The 5,983-nt window shown below is 42.6% G+C and overlaps 1 pseudogene; it reads right to left on the reverse strand.

Moving 5' to 3' along the window:
* Nucleotides 1-580: 580 nt before the first annotated feature.
* LOC101657822 lies at nucleotides 581-1,709 on the reverse strand (annotated as a pseudogene).
* Between the last annotated feature and the right edge of the window lie 4,274 nt (nucleotides 1,710-5,983).

Here is a 5,983-nt window from a genome sequence, read left to right on the forward strand (position 1 = left end):
AGAGAGGAGTCAAACTTCCCAGGACGGTCAAACACACACCATCATGAAGATGGTGTAGAACCGCCAACGTTTCGTTCTGTGATAAATACAGTCCCCGTGAGTTAGATCTGGCTCAAATGGCAACCAAGAGGAAGCCCTCGATAAATGTTTGTGTGAACAAATGGACAGTATGTGAGATAAGTTTCTATTAGCTCGAGAATGTGACTGGCATAAGGATTCTGCATTGGGCTTCTCAGTGTGGAGTCAGTAGTTCAAAACCATCAGTAGCTCTGCAGGAGAGAGACGAGGCTTTCTACTCCTGTCAAGAGTTAAAGTCTCAGAAACCCACAGGGCCAGTTCTACTCTGTCCTATCGGGGCACCATGCATCAGAATCGACTCAATGAGAGTGAGTGGAGAGTGAGAACAAACAGTTGTGACATTGTTTTATTAAGAGGCCTTAGCAATATTCCTAATCAACCAGCAATGGGAAGCTAAAGCGTACAAAGACACACTTTCTGGATAACCAGACAAACACCCTGAAATCTTCTTATTGCCTTTATATAGCCAATGCATAGTATTTGAACAAAATTCAAAATTTTATTAAGCACCCATTTTTGCATACGTTACCTTCTCCTTAGCTTTCTGTGCCTTGATCTTTTGCTTGACTTTCAGCAATTCTGCCTGGAGAGCTTTATCTTTGGGTGCTGTCTCCTGAGCTTTCTCGAGACCTGCCAGCGCTTGATCGTCTTCTTTTAATCTTTGCCACCTTTAAGCTCTTAGGTATAGTTACTTGGTATTTGATGGATCTAGTTCAAGGGCCTCCAAGCAGCTGTCAGCTGCTCCCTTCCAATTGGACATCTTTAGTTGACAAGCTCTAATATTCAGCACACAGCTTAAAGGGATAGGTTGTAGCTTGGATCTATCTGCCTTCTCAATAACAGTCTCTGAACCTTCTACATACCTTAAAACTTCGGCAGCCTTCTTTATGGACAACTCCCAGTTCTGGGTTTTAGAAAAATATTTGCAATATTTTTAAGTCTTCTGTTATCAATAAAATGTTATCTACATCTTTTTAGTCTATTTCTGCATCCTCAGGGAAATCCAGATGACTGTCACCAGAGCCATTGGGAATATTCCCCTTCTTTCAAGTATCCATATTCTACAATAATGCAGAATTTGCCAGGCTTTTCACCTTTCACTTCTACAGTTTCCAGCATCCTTGCCACCCATTGCTTTAATAATAAAGGAGTTAAACCATTCCTTTAAGAACCCATTCCGCAAGTTGGCCCAATTCCACGTTTACCATGCAAATGGAGGGTTGGACTTGTTGTGATAAAAAACTGAGAACCATTTGTATTGGGCCCTGCATTTGCCATACTCAAAACACCTTTCTGATCATGCTGATGACAGAAATTTTCATCTTCAAATATTTCACCATAAATACTTTCTCCAGCTGTCCCATTCTGATTTGAGAAGTCTCCACCCTGGTTCATGAATTTCTTAATAACTCAATGGAAAAGGCACCCTTTGAAATGGAGCAGTTTTCCAGTTGTGGATCCAATTCCTTTCTCTCCAGTACATAACGCAGGTAAACTTTCGGCAGTTTTAGGGGCAATATTGGAAAACAATATTGGAAGATGATCTGACCAACTTGTTCCCCTCTACTGTCTGCATTAAAGACGACTCGGGGCTGCTGGGGTTGAGGGCTTAGTTTGACTTCCACACACATTTGGAAATGAGCTGAAAGCCATCCTAAGTCTTTAAAGCCTGGTGCTAATAGCCTACATTCTCTCTTTTTTTGGAGTGGGGTGGGAAGCAGGAAGATAGCAAGTGTAAAAGCACTTTGGAAATGACTGGGCTGATGGCCAGGCAACAGCTCATTTAAGAACTTTGCCCTGAGAGAGACTCATAAATCAAAGAAGGTCCCCATAACTATCCGAGCCCCACAAGACCAAGAGGGTCTGAGAAAGACCTAGTAGTCCCTGGGAGGGAGAAGAGAACAAAGCCAGCCTGGTGGTACTGTGCCCGCCAATGGGCCCGCAAACCCATCAAGTGACAATTACTGGCTTCTAACCCTGGACTTCAAAACACTTGGAAATTGTTCATAAACATGTTCAGAATCCCATGGTGTAAGTGAAACGTTTTTTATAAGATTATAAAATAGAGAAAACTGGCACGCATTTTGTTTGAACAAGTGTGCGGGTAACTTCTTTTTCTAAGGTGCAGGACTCCTTACCCAAGTCTTCGTGATTGTTCTAGGGAATATTCACTCTTGATTTTTGAAAAGACAGGAGAATGCATGCAAATCTCTATGGACCTCAGAAATAAAGAGAATCTGAAGGAAGCATGGCTCCACTCACACTCCAGTGTGAGAAACAGTATTAAAAAGAAGACAATGGGATTCTTACTTTGATCCTTTGCCAGATTCTGCAGGGGTTGAGCCAATGAAGAACCCACACAGAGGGACAGAGGGCTCTAGGAGGTACCGTATATACTTGTATATAAGCTGAGTTTTTCAGCACAGTTTTATGCAGTTTTGGTGGTAAAATTAGGTGCCTTGGCTGATATTCGGGTCAACTTATATTCGTATATACGGTAGTAGGCTCTCAGAGATTAGTAGGGGAGTTGCTTTCAGAACAATGAAGCACAAGTTGTCATTCTTGTGGCTAGTTTGTATTAATTAGCCTTATTAAGAGTTAAAAGTTAAAAATGAAGGAAGAAATGGTGGGAGACCAAACCACGGTGTTGTGTGTGAATAGCCACCATTGAAATTGTGCATCATTTTCTGTTTCTTTCCCTGTCCTACCATTCTTTCCCTCCCCTTTCATTACCTTCCTGCCTCCCTTCCTTTTTCTCTTGTTTTTTAAAGGAATTTCCTAAAGTCACCGGAAAGCCCAAGTCTGTTGGGGTTTGAGGATAAGCTGGGGAAGACCCAACCCAAAATTCAAGCCACTGCCATGCTTCATATAGCAACCCTATAAGACAAGGTAGAGCTGCCTCACAGGGTTGCACGGACACGAGTGGTTCAGAAGCAGGCTGTCACGCCTTTCCCTCCAGGGGTGCCTAGTGGGTTCCACTGCTGACGTTTGGTTAGCATTCAAGCACTTGAACCATGGTACTATCAGGGTTGCTTTTGGGGAAGACCCAAACCAAACCCACTGTCGTCTTGGAGATTATTGACTCAGCGTGACCCAATGTTGGGTTTCCAAGACTGTAAAACCTATGGGAGCAGACAGCCTCATCTTTCTCCAGAAGTCACCTACTGGGTTTGAACCACTGACCTTGTGGTTCTCAGCCCAATGCCTGTGATTCTCAGTCCCCCCGGGGCTCCTTCTGGAGGAAGACAGGGAGGCATTATGCATGAAGAAGTTGTGGCTGGCTGGCCCTCCTCTCCCTTCTCTGGACTACTTCCCAAGGCATTCACATTCCTTGCAGTTGGGGCGTCAGCTGGAGGAACTGTCTGGAGAACGAGGAGCCCTGCTCAGGGCAGTGGAGAGGACTGGTGCTCTTTCTAGGAAAAGAGAACAATCAGATATTCACCAAAGGAAAAAAACAAAAACAGTGGTTCTCTGATAAAAGATTGGCATCCAGCTGGGCCTCCCAGACTCTAGTAAAAGACCAAGTATATGGGAAGCGGCCACAAAATCAAAGTTGCTTTCGGGCAAAATTTCTGACATTTCTGAAATGCTCCCAGATTCTTCACGTCTGGCAATGAGCAAGAATCACATCCAGTCACTTGTAAAGAGGACCCTTTAGAGCTTTCGGTTATTTTGTCACCTTGACTTTCAACTTACTGACCTCCCCTTAAACCAAAGAGTAACAGCTGCTGATTTGACCATTGTTCTCTGAGCAAAAAGATGTCAGGGGTCAAGATTGGGAGCCACAGAGAATTCAGCTCTCCAGAAACACTAAAAAGAGGACCCCATTCACGTGGTTAAATGTTTAGACAGGTAAAGACAGTGTACAAGGAAGAGTAATGGGGAAAAAAAGAAAGGGCACGAGAATCCCATGGCCTGTGACGGTTTCAAGGGTTCCAGTGATGACAACTCCTGAACAAACCGGAAAACCTAGAACCTTTTCAAGTTACCCTTGGCAGCGTGCTTACGTAGTCACGTTGTTAGGCATCATTGACACGGCTCTGACCAATCAAACCAGCTCAACCTCAACGCTGTCAAGTCTCTCCCCACTCAGAGAGATCTCTGGACGGAGTAGAAATGCCTCTAGGGGTTTGGGAGACTGTTCATTTTTACTAGAAATCTGTAAGCCTCATCTTTCTTCTGTGGAGTGGCTCCTGGTTTCCAACTGCTGTCTTTTCAGTTAGCAGAGGCGCTTGTAACACGGTGCTATTAAGGTTCCTCGTCCTGAATTTCAGTAGGACACGGGTGATTCGCATGTATTTCATTTTTCTTTTCAGATTACTTTTTCCAAGCCATCAAGAATCAAAATACCTTTAATAGCCAATAACAAGACTGGCATGTTTTTGTACTTTTTAAAGTTTTTAAGAGGAGTACAAAGGGAAGAAAGAACCAAATGTTTCAGGGAATCATTCACAGTATTAAAAGTGAAATTTCTAATAGAAAAAAACCCAAACAGGTAGCTTTTTAAAGATATCAAACCAATATGAGTAAGAAACTCTAGGAGATTGATAGTGACTGTTTACTGTGGTTTTACTTTAATCTCAAGTGAGACGTCTCCTGGGATCTAGATGTAGGGGTCCCTGGAGTAGGGGTGACTCACCTTGGCCATTTGCCCTGGAGTGTTGTTGTGAACCCTGAGCCTTGGGGAACCTGGTTCCCAGGGTCACAATTGAGCCAAACTATGGTGTAAAGCTGGTAGGACGGTTTGGCCTCAGGCATTGTGCTGTTTGGAAGAATTCAGTCAGTTTCAGGAAACAAATTCCAAGGGTCAGATTGGATGCTACATTCCGTAATTATGTTCATTGTTCTTTCAGACTATGCTGTAGTAAAATCTCTCCTGACCACAAAATTTGTCTCTCAGCCCTGTTCTGACTGCCCCCCACCCCCACCCCCAATAAGAATGCTGGTAGGATTTCATCTGAGTGTTGGTTCTCTCATTTTTGGAATATTTTTGACTCTGGTTGAAACATTGCTCTGATTTGACGATTTGCGTATTCAACCATTTTCCATCCATTTCTATTCTTGTTTTAACATGATTTTTGTTTAAACATTAGTGACAGTTCTTCTGCATCTTTGCCGGCGCTGACTTATTTTTCCTGGCTCATTGATGAAACATCCAAATCTTTTGCCCATTTATTTGGGGTGGGGGTGGGGGCGGGGTGTTGTCTTCTTATTGTGCTGCTAGGAGTCTTTGGTTAGATGTGTTTTGCAAATATTTTTGCTAGTGTGTGACTTTTCTTTCTTCTTAAGATTATCTTAGACCTGGAACCAAACCCTTGGCCATGGTGTTGATTCTGATTCATAGTGATCCTGTGATTATCTTAGACCCTTCAACAAACGTTACTGCAATAATTGAATAGATAGATGAGGAAAAGCAAAACCAAAAACCTTACTCCTTACCTCATTGTGTACAAAAATTAACATAAAAAGAATGCATAATGTAAGAGTTAAAACAACACTTCTAGGAGAAGGCGTGATGGAAGATCTCTGTGACCTTCAGTGATGTATGTTTATAATGCAGTGCTCCAACATCACATATGTGAGTATTTAAGTTAGATTGTAAACCATCTAAAACTTACACACACCCTCTCTGGCATAACCAACTTCTTATGGCATAAGATGTAAGGCCACTCACTAGTATTTGGAATTGACACGACACAACAATAATAATGTTATATATAACTACCTTGTAGATAATTGCTTTGCTGTGTATGAGAGCTAGGTTTGATGTCAACTTGGCTGGGCCATCATTCTCAGTGATTTGACAGTTAAAGCCTGGTAATCTCCCAAGATGTGATCTAATATAACGTAATTAGCTCCATAATTATGAACAGCCATTCTGTTGTGAAGGTGGATTACAAGGTGA

This window comes from Echinops telfairi, unplaced genomic scaffold (genome assembly GCF_000313985.2).
Source record: "Echinops telfairi isolate 266 unplaced genomic scaffold, ASM31398v2 ScPeMD7_7469;HRSCAF=8507_1, whole genome shotgun sequence".
NCBI lineage: Eukaryota > Metazoa > Chordata > Mammalia > Afrosoricida > Tenrecidae > Echinops > Echinops telfairi.